Source organism: Paramisgurnus dabryanus, chromosome 7 (genome assembly GCF_030506205.2).
Source record: "Paramisgurnus dabryanus chromosome 7, PD_genome_1.1, whole genome shotgun sequence".
In the NCBI taxonomy this organism is placed as follows: domain Eukaryota; kingdom Metazoa; phylum Chordata; class Actinopteri; order Cypriniformes; family Cobitidae; genus Paramisgurnus; species Paramisgurnus dabryanus.
In genome coordinates this window covers 23,255,289-23,270,945 of record NC_133343.1, presented here as the reverse complement: position 1 = coordinate 23,270,945, position 15,657 = coordinate 23,255,289, and the positions used below count along the sequence as shown (strand labels likewise).

At 36.4% G+C, this 15,657-nt stretch overlaps 1 protein-coding gene across 1 annotated transcript in view; it reads left to right on the top strand.

The window, feature by feature from the left end:
* The window catches only part of nos1apa (nitric oxide synthase 1 (neuronal) adaptor protein a), a 139,924-nt gene that overhangs the window by 85,414 nt on the left and 38,853 nt on the right, over nt 1–15,657 (top strand). The window lies entirely within an intron of this gene.

Here is a 15,657-nt window from a genome sequence, read left to right as displayed (position 1 = left end):
TCTGTATTTCACTATAACTTAGAAAGAAGTGAGAAATGCACACAGAGTAATAGGGCTGTGATGGTGTCATGAACCCCTGCACAACTTTGATGCTGCAGCACCATGCGAGCATTTTAGCGACGTGGTTATAGAACGAAGATAAATCGCAGGGAATGTAATAAACATGCAACGTATGTATTGTATGTGTGTGCCTGCATGTTTGAGAAGTGAGTAAAGTGAGTAAAGCTTGTGCTATACTATTAAGAAATTGTAGCATAATCTGGCAAAAGAAGAACTTTTATTCAATGTTAAATGTTCATTTAAAAGCAGCATACGTTCAGCATATTATTTTACGTCCAGATCAGCTCTAACATATTTAATTAACATGCACGTTCATTAAGAAATGAATATCTGATCCTTGTTTACATTTTTATATTTCAAAATATATGTATGCATTATGTACAGGCCTATATACAAATGCGCAACACACACATGCACATGCATGCATACGCGCCCACACACACACACACACATTCTATAACCACTACGGTGATATTGGGGCATTACCATTGTGGTGGTAAAAAACTGCCACCGTCACAGCCCTATCGAGTTACAGAATGTGTCTGACACTGAAGGCCGACTGTCTCTTTGTCCATACAGTCAATGATTTGAGATGTTGTTGTATTTAGATAGCGCTACATACAGTACATATAGGTACTGCTTTCAGACAAATATGCAAGGCAGTATGTTATGCTTCAGACTTATAGTGCAAAAATGTAATAAATACAATGCATATTTTTCATAGTGCAAATATTGAATGACTACAGTGCAAATGTTTAGTAAAATAAATGGTTAATATAAAAAATTTAAAACCATTGGGTGCCATTTTTTCCAACAAATGCAGAACCACATAAATATGTTAACCATTCATCTTAGTAGAAAAGTAAAACATTGAATTTGGATGTGCTATGATGACCTTCTACTGCCTGTGATAGCAAAATATTTCGGGTTTTAGAAACATCCACATTTCCAAGATTTGATAATAATGCATCCTTAACCTCCTAAGACCTGGATGTCTACATATATTGACTTCACAATTTTTTGATGTTTGCACCATAATACTTAATTCTGTGTAACTGGAATCTGTTGTACACAAACATGGACAATTACACTGCTTCATGTTCTTAGAAAAATATTTGGTTATTTTATTTATCAGTTAATAACCCCAAAATAACTGGTAGAAATCTAAAAACCAAAACTCGTGTCCTAGGAGGTTAAACAGCTTGCTTTAAAAAGGCCGTTGCTGCAAGTTGGTATATGGCTCAGTGAAATATTAAAACTAACAAGGAATACTAATTAAAAATAGACTAGTAATAAAAAATATATATTTGGGTAGCATTTTCCTTTTAAGGGGATATATTTCATGGAAATCTGAGTTTTTCCTTGTTTAAATGCTTTAATTGGGTCCCCAGTGCATTTATCAACCTAGAAAATGTAAAAAAAGATCAACCCAAGCATGTGAAAAGAAATTTGGCTTCTCTTGTGATGTGAGAATGGATAATGCCGCCCCTTAATCTGCACTATCCAACCACAGCACTGCCATTTAGTGCAGATATCAGCTCATTTGCATTTAAAAGGACACGCACATTTTTGCTCACACCTGTAAAGTGGCAATTTTAAAATGCTATAATAAATCATCTAAATGGTATTTTGAGCTAGAACTTTAAATATGTACTTTGGGGACAGCAAAGATTTATTTTACATTTTAAAAATTTCCCCTTTAATGATTTGTGATATAGTTATATATGGTTGATATTTTGGCAATGCAGAATAGTTTTTCTCTTTATGTATTAAATGATTTTTATTGATTGAGTCCAGATTTAAATTTTGACACATTGGACAGATGTCTTCTGAGATTTCTTATACTCCACGTGAGCAGTTCATCTTGAATTGTTGTACATCATTGAACAGGGACACTCTTTTCTTCCGCAGTCTTTTGAAGCAGAAATAGACAGGTTGTGTAGGAGCTGTTTTTATGATGGGTACAAGAGGGTTTTTTTGTGTTAGCCTGCTGTCTGTTAAGCTAGTGGACCAGAGCACTTCTTTTTGGTCTGATGCATAAAGTGACCCACTGCTATGTGCATTGCGTCTTACAACAGAAACACTCAAAGCATTACATTGTATGAAATGAAGACTTATTAGGCCACACCTCTTCTTTAACAGTTGCTGACACTGCAAGCTTGATGCTTTACAGAGCACCTTCACCTGAATTGAGTTTGGGATTCATTTGTGAAATTGATTAGTTAGACACATATAAGAAAACGCATAGAGGTCATGCTGATTTATTTGACCCTGAATGCTGATTTATTTGATCCTGAATGCTGATTTATTTGATCCCTGTAAGAGGAAAATAAATAAACTCCAATAACAAAATCTGATGGTGCTCCACTTTTAGTAATTCATATGAAACACACACCAGAGTCCAGGGATTGAATTAGAAATCACTGTTAATCTTTAGAAAAATGGTTTGGGGAGTATGTATTTATTTATTCGTAATGCCATTCCAGCACCTAGTTTGGGGAATAAGATTTATTCATTTAATTATTGTGATTTGTTTTTCTTATGTAAGGGTAGTTAGTAGGGGATCAAAGTTTGACTGTTAGTAAGTGTAATAAAAAGCGAGATTTGTGCCTTTAGGTCTTTAAAACTCTCAGGATAATTTTTTTCATGTGATTAAATAAAACTCGTGCATGTAGATCATATGCAGACATGCTGCCTTAAGCGAGGTATCATTGGTTGACAAATTACATATCAAGTAAACTGTCAAGCTCGCACCATGCAGGATGATTAAATATTTAAAGTTGGGACCTATCACATTGTGCATTAAAATTGTCAATCAAATAACATGTTCGGAGGGAAATTTTTGCTATTTGTGTTTACTTTTTATGCCAAGTTGAAAAAAAATTGTGTTTATTTTTCTACCTTAAGTTTATTAGATTGTAAATCTCTGTTTTACCCCACCTTCTTATTTACTGGAATTTGCCATGTATTTTCTCATAAAGAATTTCTAATTTATGGCTTTTAATTGGCCATTTTGGTTGCCCATAGGACTTTCTAGGTTTATTCAAGTGGCTGCATCTCATTTTTATGAGAGACTGCACAGAGCTTTAGTGGGTTTCTGCACACAACAGCCACTGAATAACTAATAGAAGGGGTATCAAGTCCTTCTCATCAACTATGCTGAACTTTACCCAGTGTCAGCCTGCCTCATAACCACAGTCAGGAAGACACAAGCACATCCAATGCTCTGTGGGAGTTTCATATATCAAATATAGAGATGTGCAGCTACTGTGCACTTCTGATCTTTATTGGCCTGTGGCCGCCAGGCAAATAGCCAAGTTTCTGCCCAAAAATCCCTCCCTTTAGTTATAAGGTACGTGCATCTCCCAGATGCAGCAGAAAAAAGTAAATGTACTTCTTAAATTAGACATACCCCCCAAAGAGCTGGACATCACAGACTTATACTTAAGCTAAAGGCACATAATCAGACTATTTCTTTGGATTGTCTTTTTGGATCAAGCTGTACATGTGAAAAGGGTTTGGAGATGAGATTTTGGGGAATGGTTGTACTCTCAAGAGCCTTCAGGCCTGAAATGTTAGATGGTGCCCAAAGCCAAAATGTCATTTCAAGTAATGGCAGTTTCTCTGGGTAATTTATGATGAGTTGAGTTCAGCCCTTCTATCCTTGTAGAGTGTAGCTAGGATTTTGCCCCAGCACTCAATTTTAGAAAATCCTGCCCGAGGAGTGCTATTTACACCAGACTTTAAAGCAGCCAGCAGGATATTACTTTCTCTGTGCCCATGTACTTGGACCAGAAGAACATTTATGGTTCTGATTTCCAGTGTTTGTCCTGCAAATACTGTAGTTTTGGGTAATTATCTTATATATATATAGCTTACATAGAAACTATAGGGGGGGCTTTTTACACTGCCCAGTATTGAACAACAATCATTGAACTTTCTTTTATCTAAAGGGACGTGAATTGTGATCATATGAGTTTACATTTTCACTGTGATATGTAAGGAGTAATTGAAGATGGGCCGTTGAATATTTCAAAAATAATGCACACCCAAGGTGGTAATGCTGTACATGCAAAGCGGACGCTAACGCTAGAGGCATTCAGGCCAATCACAATGCACTGAATAGCAGTCCAATCTGAGCACACCACACCTTATAGTACTGCGCGTTTCGTTGAGGCAGGGCATAGAGGAGCAACAAAAATGTACGTTATGTGTAAAATAATGTTTTTTAACCATAAACCACGCAAATATATTGAATTACTCAAAATTCCATAGTTTTCACACTATGGGCCCTATTTTAACGATCTAAGCGCATCGTCTAAAGCGCATTGTCTAAAGCGCACGACGCACCGTCTAAATGGGCGTGTCCGTTGCCACTTTTGCTAATTTAATGACGGGAAAAATGGTTTGTGCGCTGAGCGCAGGGTCGAAAGGGGTTGTAAATATTTTCCTAATGAGTAATGGGTGTGTTTTGGGCGTAACGTGCAATAAACCAATGAGAGTCTCAGCTCTTATCCCCTTTAAAAGCCAGTTGTGCTGGCGCTATGTTTAATCCCTATTTAGAAGATGACGGACTTTGTAAACTGAAAAACTAAGCGGAGGAAGAAGATCCCCAGTTTAAGATTAATGTTAAATAATTGTATTGTTTTTCACTTTTTTTGTTATTTTTTTATTAAAACCTTTAAAACCAGTTTTCTTTTAGTCATGGAAGTAAAAAAACAGACTTTTAGAAGTTTTAAATGTATGGTTATCCAATATCATAAAAAATTATTTACAAGTATGTAAGAAAAGGTTTGTACTGTAAAAATACTTTATTTGTAACAAACAGGAGATAACGAATTTACAAACGTCTCTTCGCACATTTCAGCACTTGGACAGCATCGGGTTTTTTTAAGCATTACTTAAAAATATTTCTCATCTCACCATATCCACAGGTACAGAGTCATCATATACAATAAATCCGTAAGGTAGCATTTAAAAAAAAAACTTTTAAAAACAGATGCATTTGTTTAAAGCAAAGCATTTATTTACTTACCAGGCTGCAGGTGATGCAGCTCTTTGTGCCTTCTGACGTCTCATAATCGGTCCTCATTTATGTCCAAGAGACTCAATAATAATCTTTTACATTCAATCCTTTAATCTTTCATATTTAAAAACGTTTTTGTGCTGCTGCGCATTCATGTGTGTGATAAGCAAACCCTTTGTTGTCTATAGGCGCATATTACTAATGCGCTCTTTAAATAACAAAAAACATATTGCACACCTCGTTTTCAGCCCAGAACGCCCATGGGCGCAAAAGGTGGCGCAAATGCATTTGATATTTAAACAACGTGGCGCTACACGTGAAAATGATAATTGCGCAGGGTGGAAACTAGCAAAAGACACTTGCGTCTCGCATTGCGCTGCATTGCACCGGGTGTAAGATAGAGCCCTATTAGTCACTACAGAGTATAAGTCGCATCAGTCAAAAATGCATTTTGAAGAGGAAAAAACATAAGTCAACATATAAAACATATCAGTCGCACTATACGTCGCGTTTATTTAGAAAATGATTTCACAAAATCCAAGCCAAAAAACAGACATTTAATCTGGAAAGGCAAGTTATTCAACTAAACAATAGCACAGAACAGCCGGCTGAATAGGTGTCTGTACATGTTAAAGTAACATAAACAGTCATTTATACGATACACAATAGCATACAGAACATACCTGGATGTTACTTGAATAGGCTAAATTATCACGACAAGCCAAATCAAGTTCAAAAAGGTCCCAAAGTCATTCCCCATCACTGAATCCATTGAATCACATAAATACAGGAGCAGAATATAGCAGACTCTCACAGCTGTAGACGGTAATGGTTTCTTTTGGTTCAAACTATGAAAAAAGTGTGACTTATAGTCTGGAAAATACGGTACATAAAATTATGTTTTTAACAATGTACTAGGGTCTCTTTAAAGAAAACTAGATGTGAAAACATGCCACACTGTCAAGAATGAAATGGGAAAGCAGTCAGTAGTCTCTCCAATCAACCACACCAAAGACCTGAAACGCAGAAATGAACTGAGAAAAATGAATGCCCAAAACTATTTTTTTGCTATTCATGCAGAAAGCAACCTTTGCTCTTTCTGGAAGAAAGCACTAAACCATTGAGACAGATGTTGAATTACCTTTGTCAGATAACAACTGATGCCTAAACATAGCAAACTTCAAATTAATTTTAAATCCATGACCTATAGATCCATGGTCTTGTCGAAATCTGGTGAGGCTTTGACATTTCACTCTTAGTGATCTTTCAGAAATTATGACAAAGCCCTTTTGTCTTTGTAATTCATACAGAATTTAAGCGTGTTTCAGAGGCATGAGCGATTGATTAATTCATTTCAATCCGTATGCTAATAGGTTACAATGACATTTAACATTAATGTGAAGGCGTAGAAGCCAATAAAATGTTTAATGGTCAAACTTTATCATCTTATCCGTGTTGCTTAAGCCATTTTATAGCCCAGACCTCATTTGACTTTTCATTAGACAATGTGACTGACTACTGTATGCCAGCTTGAGACATTTAATGCTAACCTATATTTTGCAAGGCATTAAGCTGAAAAGCATCCGTTATAAACTTGAAATGTTTTCCTTTAAAATGCAGTTACTTGAAATTTGTTTGATCTTTCTCTCCATTATGCTCTACGATGCTTTGAATCCAGACGAATCAATAGAGGAAATCCATGCTCCAATAGACTTACTACTATTGTCTGAGCTTTTATGAAGCATTGAGGGCGTGCCGTCACCCTCGGGCGACTTTCAGTGTCATAACTAACAGCGTGTTACCTTTGTCATTTTTCTTTTGTGACTTTTCAGACGGTATTGTCTCAAATCCATAACACTGGTGCTCGTTTACATGCTCAATGCTACTGTTGTTAGGATCTTTTTGCATTGTGTTTCGATCCCCAATGACATTTTCCTACACTATTATACAGGAATAGTTTATAGTGCTTATGTAAGCGCTTACATTTCATCTAAAACTTTTTAAGTCCCATAAGAGTTATCCAGCCCTCTCTTTATATTACCCATTTGTTATTTTCTGACCCTCTTGCTTATAACAGAGTGTTAATAGGGAAACTGTGCCCTTGTGGTTGGGTTATTGTGGGTGTGGTGAACAATGGCAGGACACAATGAATGAGAAATGCTGTATAATCAAAGTAAGAGGAAGAGATACACTTTTAATACAAATGGTTCATCTCTTGTATTTTGAAATGTCATGTTCTTGATTTTAAGTTTTAATATGTCAGATTTTGTGTGTTATATGTTTTTTTATTCTTATTTCAGACGATTAGTCTTTGCATTTTATATACCTCACCAACACTGTTAAGAACAATTAGAGAAACATCCAGAGTTAATAAACAGTTTTAAGTAGGCAGCCATCTGCTTGGCAGAATGCCCTGAAAAAAAACTGCAATGGAGGCATTTGTGTGGCCACTAGCATATCTCATCCAGCCCAGCTGTGAGCTAAATATTGCTCTTTGTGTTTCCCCAAGCACCCAAGGCTCTCTACTCTGGTAAAACTACCATTCAGAACAGCAGACATGTTGCACACGTCCAGGAGAGAGTCGAGTCTATAGGGTTGAGTTATGGTGTGTTTTGCCCCTAGCTGCTGCTATAGGCAGTTCATGTATTTTTAAAATACGTCAAACACTTTCCAATTATGACTTTAACTAGTTGATATATTACAAATCTTACACAATGATTCATATAAATGACTGGATTGCACATGACGTCACAATTGTGAAGCCACCGCGCCACCATGTTGGTATGCCCAAACATTCTATTAAAGGGGACAGAGAATGAAAAACCATTTTTACCTTGTCTTTTTTGAATAATGATAATCTACCCGCATTCACGAACATACAAAAAGTGCTAGACATGCTAAACATCTCAGTCTAGAAATGTCAGCCAGAAAACGGCCCAATCTGAAAAACTGATGCTTATGGCATCACAGGCATCTCACTGCCCCTTCATTTTAAAATAATTGGCTACATTTTTTGAGTGGCAGCAAAGTCAACCAATCAGTAATGAGATTGCAAGTTAAGCCAGTAGGGGGAGCCAAATAGGTGCAAAACCACTTGTTTAAAATCCCCCACCCTAATAGAGATATCTGAGAGAGGTTTTAAGGAAGCTTCTAAGGCATTACAGACCCAAACAAAAAAATGTTGTCTACATGTCACATCACAGAACAAGGATAAATAACTCGTTCAATCATTCTATGTCACCTTTAAATCAATCCTGTACATTATTACAACGCAAACGTCTTAATCATGTACATAGTTTTTTTACTGAATGTTGTACATTTTTGCTTTTTAAACAATAAGTTACTATTCATTCATCTTCATTACAGTATCAGATCACCGGACAGACCACAGCATATTTAATGAAAAATGTGCTCATTCTGAAATCTAAATAAATAATCATGCTTTGTACCGTATGTGCATGCAATAATTTGCTGGTTTTGTAATTATGTTATCTTTACAAGTTACCTAAACTTATTCAGAGAAATAATGCTGACCATGTAGCTTACTGTCAAAAAAAACTGTATTTATCCCCTATATAAATCCCTTATCCTGCCCAATTATAACATAAACATTGCAAATAACACCCGAATTAACAATTAATTTACGTACACATATCCTAAAAATGAATCTTGTGTGACTAATACGCTGTAAAGCGGGTGAATTTAGATCATGATTTTGAATGTAAGTCAATGACGCCCTCTACCGGTTTGGCTTACCAAGATGGCTTCACCTCACGCTGTTATGTTAAGCGTTAAAAGCGCCATTCAGTCATTTATATAGATCAGTGGTCTTACAATGGTTGCTTATTGCACACCAAATGGCTAAGCTGGCCTAAACGTGGCAGTTCAAATCTGTTTGGCTTGTTTCTGCAAAATTTTTGTAAGTCCGCGTTTGCCATTTTGACCTTTAAACTTTTAAAAGGTTTGATACATTGAGTGGTTTTGTTGATTAAATGATTTAAATTGGCCACTTTACATGTCAGCCAGATAGATTATTCATTGCTAAGTGGGTTGGTTTTGGCAAATTAAAAGCTGATTCTTAGGTGAAACAGACTTTATGCCGATAATTAAAATATTTTATTTCACAAAAAAATTGTTCATTAAGTTTTTCAGTTATTTTTCACATCTGCCCAGTCAGATTTTGTGAACTTTACCATTCCTCAATACGGGGTGGCATAGTGTTCTCAGTAGTGGGTAGCACTGATTCCTCTCAGCAAAAAAGACCAGAGCAAAATCTCTTAAGTACACCTTGTCCTTCCTGATAAATTTCTTTCTTCTCGACCTTGATGTCTTAATAATTGAATAGGCTGAACTAAAAAAACAATTTGTTAATTGAAAATACTTGCAATCTGCTAAATGCCTTGGCTTTGACATTTCGAAAGCAATTGTATCCATGTTTGCACTGTAAAAAAAAAATATTTTGTGGCTTAGTAAATGTAACTAAATGAAATAAGTAAATTCTATTAAAAAAAATTCTTGTTTTTTAACCAAATTTTAGTAAAAAGTGAGTAATTATAGGTGAGTAATTCTAAATTAACACATTATTTAGTAAGTTCAATTAAATTTTATCATGTCAAATTTGTAAGAATGAAATTAAATTAATACTTTTTGGTTAAAACTACTTGAATTATTTTAATAAATATACTAAATTAAATTTTACTAGGCAGTGGACTAAAAGTAATAGTACATCATTTTTGGATCAACAAGTATATTTTAAGCAATTGAATAAGTATCATCTTATTCATTTATTCTGTATATCACGTATGCTGTGTAGGATGGCAGAAGAATGCAGTAAAACAAATAAAATATGAGGCATTTTACCGAAAAAGCTATTAAATGTAACTGCATTACATTGCTGTAGTTTATTCCATTCCTTGATGAGAAAATGTAGTCTCTCACATTTAGTCTTTTTACCAGAGATTGCTACTTAATACTTACCTCGTATGACATTATTCTTCAATTTGAATCCATAATATGCCACTAAACGGAGTCCTTTACAAAAATTTGCTCAAAAATGTGGTGTTTTTTAAGAAACCTACCCATATTTGAGAGATGATAACAAGAGAACTGATAATTTTTTTGTTTGAAAGCAGAGGATCTGTTCTTTCATTTGATATATTGTATGTTTATATATTTAAAAAGAGCATTCTCTGGGAGGCATTAAACTTTTGTAAAAAATTATGAAAAATGCTGGTGAATGAAGAGTTAAAATACAATATACATATCAGATTTCAGCAATGTCATGTTTTTTTGGGGGGGGGGGGGTTTGCATGCACAAGCAGCACTTGTGTTTGCATCTCTGACTTGGAAACTTTAATAATTTTTTTATTTTTACTGCTGGTGAGAGGCGAGCACTGGAGTCTATTGTCATTGCATTGCATGACACTTAGACTTGTTTACCTTTTTATTACTGGTGTTGTCAGAACTGAGAGGAGGAAACGAAATGAAAATTCAGGAACAAAATCAAGACCTTGTCATATTGCCGTATTGCTTGTCATAGTCATGGTATAAGTTTATGCCCTTTCATAACTGATACAGATGCTGGAAATAGGAATTTGAGTAAGTGTGCTGCCACATATGAATTTTAATAATTCAATAATATCAAAAAGTCCTAAAATGTGCCTTATTTCCTGTGTCAAATGTTATTTTTTTCCTTCAAAAGAGAAATTTTTCTCAGATGTATAAAGTAGGAACAGATTTAAGTAGTCTCTGTACTGTACATTTATAGCAGGTTGTTTGAACTGAATAATTGCAGGCACTAAAATAACACAGCAATGTGTGATGTCTTCAGACAGGCTCTGTTGTTCCATCTAAAGTCCACATGTAATCAAAGTTGACTTTATTTACTTTGTTTGTGTGCATCAATTCTTCATTGCAAGTAAATCCACAAAAACTTTGTTTTCGAAATCTTTAATCAAAATCTGTAGATGTACTTTCCTTCTGCTTTGGATTGCAGGTCTTCTTAGTAGTTTCCTATGTCTCCTTTGTAATTTTAGTTACACTTCATTCTTCTCAGCGGTTTTGAGAGGCCAAACCACCTGTTTTAAAGTCAGACCGTGATGCAGTCAGTCTTTGTTTTTCTTTTGAACAACTTCTTTATTGCTGCATTCTGTACTGGTTCATCCATCACCCACTTCTCCTGCATAAATGAATGCTGGCTGTCTCCCAGCTGAGCATTTTGGGTCTAGCTGCTGTGCAACCTGGAAATCGTGTAAATATCAAACAGATCTAGAACGTGGCTTTACATTAGACAAAAAAATCACAAATGCTGATGGGTCTTTCCCTCCTCATTTACGAAGTTTTACAACACGCCACTGAAATAGTTCTTTATAAAGCCCTTCTGTTAACAAGCGTCCAGCTTTTGTTTATTTCTCTGTATCACACTTCAGGGATCTGGACTCATTTTGTCTAAAATATATTCATTTATAAATCATTCATTAAGAATATGTTAATTCATTAGCAAAAGTGCAGTCAAACTGCTTCCTTTGGCGCTTGTTTTGGGGATACTTGCTTAGTTTGCAATGTGCGATGTTGACATTCTCTTTATTGCATAAATGATTTAATCTATGATTTATCATCTTGATCTCGTGGCCTTGAATTAACGGAGCGCAAAGGTAGCAAGTATTTAATCAGGGGAGTCATGCTTACCTTCAGTTTTTCAATTTATATCAGAAAATGGGCCAAAGTATAATTCACAGAACATTTTCCCTAGACGTACTATGCAGATTTTTTGCTTACGAATTCAGTTGATGTCAGAAGTAGATTCTCTGTAAGGCGTTTGTGAGAGCAGGTGTTGTTTACAATGTGGCATTCTGCAGCACTGCCCAAATAAACAGCTGTCAGTAGACACACAGAAAGCAGCGCTCATCCGACCCAAACCACCACTCACCCATGTTTGCCTTGCCAACAGGGTACGAAATGAAAACTATGATACGCATAGGTGGGCTGATGGAAAATATTCAATACATTTGACACAGTCAAAATTTTGTCTCGCATAAGTCTTCTTGTGTGGGTTTGATTTCGACCCTCAGACATTTTGAAAAAATATGGGGAGAATGCGAGCTTTAATGAATGGCTGAAACCGTAGCCCACCACACACCTGAAAGTGCGCATGTGCAGAAAGCGAACCTAGGGACGAGCACGTACGATGGCCTTACGTAAACATTTCATCAGAATGATTGACAAGTGGGGTGACCAATAGTCTTGATGATCCACCCAGAAAAAGAAAATCTTCCACTATATCCCTTTAAGGCTACATTTATATGACAGCCATTAAGTAAAAAACTGAAAAAAAAATTCCTTTACGTTTAAAAAAAAACTTCTCGTACACACCACAACACTGCAATAAATAAATTTACCTACGCACGTACTCTGTCTCCATAGACTTATAAATATCAATCAAAATGGCAAAAGCATTGAGCAGTTTTGTTCAAACGGACGAAGAGGTTAGTTATTAGTTTAAAGCAACACTAAAGACTTATTGCTCTTTGCTCCCCCTACAGGTTAGAAGCGTAATTGTTCATTACCACTGTCGTAAATACTGCAGCATAGCTGGCTCTGATTGGATTGTAGGTCTGCCGTAAAAAAAGTTTTTGTAGTTTTCACTCGAACTACAGGACCACTACCCGACGGTTAGAAACTTCTTTAGAGCGGTTTTGGCCGATAGAGGGCTGTGAAAGAATGTGAAAGTGCCATTCACCCTGTTTTGAGTGGATGAACCACTGAAACTTTTTTGGAAACGTTATTTTAAGATAAAAAAAACTCTTTGGTGTTGCTTTAAGTGACCCTGGACTGTAACGCGGCAGAATTTTGTAAACTTGTTTGAGATGCGTTAATAAACTCAGTATCTTGAACAGCACCAACACAGTCATGTAGGCTGCTATTATTGTTTTGGTTATACAGGCCTATGCTTATAGACTGAATTAACACATGCGCATGATCGTTTACATGGAGAAGCCCATCCTCAAAAGTTTTTAGGACCCCAAAACACTGTTGTCATGTAAACAAACCGCTTAACCACATAAAACATTCCAGTTTATGATTAAAAACACTGTGCAAAATTTGTCCAAATGTGTAGTTACTGCGCTTTACCTTTGTAGGGCGTAATACAAAGTCCTGCAACGGGTCGCGGATACCCGCATAAAAATGGGGGGATTGTGACATTCCTAAAAATCACGGGCGGGGATGCGGGCGTATAATTAACTCCGTGCAGGTGGGTAGTAGCGCAAATGAAAATATGTGCAATATTTGTATGTCTAAATTACCATTACACACACAACATTTAAAAAACACACTTGTAGCCAATCAGCAGTAAGGGGCTACTAACCAACATCATTGCCTGGATGGTGTATGTGTGGTGCGGGTCTATCAACAGAAGGTCCAGATTCTATTAGGGTAGGGGCGTGTTTGTTTAGGTGATTACAAATGTCAACATTGGCTTTCAGAGATCATGGATCCTGCCTTTCAAGTGGGCTACCAGAAAAGACCTTAACATTTTGTTTTGAAAGATGACACACTTGAATTTAAGTTTATAACAATAGAGCATAACATTAACCTTTCAAATCGCAGATTTGTGTCCCTCGCCTTTCATTCAGTGATTCGGCACCAAGCAATGCCAAAAATATTTCGAAAGAATTCCCAGTACATCAATCACAGCACCAATCGGTTTTATATTTGACCACCGCTGCTGAAGCCTTCATATTTACTCTCTCAATTCTCTATGTGGGAGGTCAATATCTGACAGCTGGCATTACCATATTTTCGTCCCGGCTGGGATATAAATAAGTTGGCTCAGGTTAAAAATATAAATTTGTCACCGATGACTGCTCCTTACCCCTCTGTGCTGTGTTTGTTTGCACCACAGCTACACAGACTGCAAACGCTAGTGCATGGGCGTAGATTTAGGGTGGGACGCTAGGGACATGTCCCTAGCAATATTCAGGGAAGACTGAATTGTCCCTAGCAATAATTTCGACCAAACAATTAATCTGTATTTATATATAACCACTAATGTCCGTCTTATTCTAGTGTTTTCTATTTTTTACTTTACTTTTTTAATTATATATTTTTTCAGGAATCATTTAAATGAGATTAAAAATCTTTTGCAATCCCGTTCTGTAAAAATGACGCTCTATGTGGTACACAAACGGTTAACAGCTTTCGTTCTCTGCAATGCCCGCCTCCGTAACTCACATCGCTAATATGATTGGCTTTGTATTTCTTTAGTCCCGCCTCTCTACTCACATTGCTAATATGATTGGATTAGCATTTCTTGAGTCCCGCCGCTTTAAATCACATCACTTTATGGACTTGTCTTTACTCGCTACGTGTGATAGGATGGTTTCACTTTGTACAACGCGCCAAAGTTCACTCAACAAGACGCGCGGGATTATTCAGGCTACAGGTAAGTGTGGAAGAAAGTATTATTATACCCACTGTAACTGTTTCATGCACAAAATACGGAACAAGTTGTGTCACATAATGATTCAAGGACAGTGTTTTCAACAATACACGACAATCCCATGTTAACCCTGAGGGTTTGCAAACTTTTGTCAATCTTGTATAAATGGGGTAGCAAGGTTATTTAGGGGGTCCCTAATCCATGAAAGAAAATAACCCCAACATGGTAAAAACAGGAAACAGCATGATATACATACCAACTTCAACAATGGGATTTTTTTTGGCAAAATTAAATTAAGAATTAAATATTAATTGCATATTCTTCATTGTTATAAAGTAAATATGGATTCATATATGTTACAATGTGATTTTCTTTTATTTTTGACAAAGACTTAAACAGTTACTGTTTATTAGGTTCTAGGACATAACGAATTGTTATTGTTTATTATAGTACATTAAATTTGGGATGGCACCGGGGGTGGCGAGTCAGATGTCACTGAGTAAAGTGCATACTGAGTTGTCTGTTGTTTATGTCAAGTAAACGGTGATAAACAGTTTTTGCAATGCGACCATTTTGTTTATGTCCCCACCAATGCCAGAATCAAACCTACGCCCTTGCGCTAGTGTAATTAATATCCGAGTCTCAGTACGAGACTTCCCCGACCATAGAGTTCACTCTGGCATGCGGTAACCTAATAGCAAGCTTACCATGGAGAATGCGGATGTTTTGAGGTAAAACATGACACGAGAGCGTTTTTATGCTTTGTTGACTGCTAAACTGGTTTGTTTTTATATGACTCCCTTGATGAAGGGCTTAGATGAGGTACACATGATTCAAATACTATTGAGCATTTTGTCTGTCTGGAATACTTAGTAGAACTTAATAAGAAGTGAATGCTTGGGTTAGTAAATGGAATAGATAAGCTTAAAGACACTCTAAGCAAATCTGTGCAACGTCACTTTTTGTTGATGTTTGAACTGTTTTCAAACAAACGGAGCATAGCTAACTCCTCCCCCTCCCTCTCCCTTCCGTGCTTTCATGAACGCGACCAACCCCACCCCCAAATCCTTCTTGTCGTTTATTGTCTGGAACACTTTGTTTTGTTTTGTGGTGCTAGGTTTGGCCACTGTGT